Below are 1,803 nucleotides of genomic sequence, written 5' to 3' on the forward strand. Positions count from 1 at the left end.
GGACTAGATATGGAAAGTTGTTAAGAGGATGTCCGCAACATGGTTTAGACACCTGTCAAATAGTACAAATATTCTACCAAGGATGCGACATCACTACAAGAAAAAACATAGATATAGCAGCTGGTGGTTCTATTATGAAGAAAACCGAAACTGATGCTTACAAAGTTATTGATAACACTGCTTCCCACTCACATGAGTGGCACCAAGAAAAAGATATCGTTAGATCATCTAAAGCAGCTAGAGCCGATTCTAGCCATGACTTAGATTCCATTTCCGCAAAGATAGATGCTGTCGAGAGACGAATGGAAAAGATGACTAAAGATATTCACTCAATACTAATTAGTTGTGAGCAGTGTGGAGGACCACATTTGACAAAAGATTGTCTCAGTATTGAATTAACAATGGAACAAAGAGAGAATATTTCATACATAAACCAAAGGCCTGGAAATAATTATCAGAATAATCATCAACCGCCAAGACCGATTTACAATCAAAACCAGAATTATAACAGAAATATTCCATACAACAACCAACAAGGTCCTAGCAATCAACAAGTATCCAATAATACTTACAACCAGCAAAGACCTAATTTTCAAAACAAACCACCACAAAAAACCGATGATAAAAAGCCGAATTTAGAAGATATCATGACAAAGCTAGTTGAAACTCAAACGCAGTTTTTCACATCTCAGAAACAAACCAATGAACAAAATGCTCAAGCATTTAGAAATCAACAAGCTTCTATTCAAAATCTAGAACAAGAAGTAAGTAACCTAGCAAGGTTAATAGGTGAAAGAAAACCGGGAAGTCTACCTAGTGATACAAATGCTAACCCCCGGAATGAAACAGCTAAAGCTTTTACCACAAGAAGTGGTACAACACTTAAACCACCGGAAATACCTGTAACTTCTGATGAAACTATTCCTACTCCACAAGAACCACAACCTGATAAAGATAAGGAAAAAGAACCGGTAGTTGAAAAGGTTAATGAAGATAACACAGTTAAGGCTAAACCTTATGTTAAACCATACCAACCACCACTTCCTTACCCGAGTAAAATGAAGAAAGATAAACTTGAAGCCGAGCAATCCAAATTCTTGGATATGTTTAAACAGATAAATGTAAATTTTCCTTTCATTGATGTGATTTCAGGAATGCCTAGATATGCTAAATTCTTGAAAGATCTAATCTCAAATAGAAAGAAAATGGAAGAACTCTCGGCTGTTACTATGAATGCTAATTGTTCAGCAGTGCTGTTGAATAAGATACCAGAAAAACTATCTGATCCAGGAAGTTTCACAATTCCATGTTTTCTGGGTAGTCTTAGTTCAATAGAAGCATTGGCAGACTTAGGTGCTAGTATAAATCTAATGCCGTATTCACTATACGCTAAACTAGACCTTGGAGAATTGAAACCAACCAGAATAAGCATACAACTAGCCGATAGATCAATAAAATATCCTAGAGGGATAATGGAGAACATGCTAGTTAAAGTTGGTACTTTAGTATTTCCAGTAGATTTTGTTGTTTTGGACATGGAAGAAGATTCTCAAGTTCCTCTCATATTAGGAAGACCATTCTTAAACACGGCTAAAGCAATGATAGACGTGTTCGGTAAGAAATTGACCCTAAGTATAGAGGATGAGAGTGTTACCTTTTTAGTTGATAGAGCAATGCAACAACCACAATCTGCAGATGATACATGTTATTATATTCAAACTATAGATGCACATGCAGAATTATTAGAAGAATTTCCAGAATTACAAGGAACAGGAGAATGTTCTTTAGGAGAAGGTAATGAAC

The sequence above is a fragment of the Rutidosis leptorrhynchoides genome, chromosome 11, assembly GCF_046630445.1.
Source record: "Rutidosis leptorrhynchoides isolate AG116_Rl617_1_P2 chromosome 11, CSIRO_AGI_Rlap_v1, whole genome shotgun sequence".
NCBI classification, from domain to species: Eukaryota; Viridiplantae; Streptophyta; class Magnoliopsida; order Asterales; family Asteraceae; genus Rutidosis; species Rutidosis leptorrhynchoides.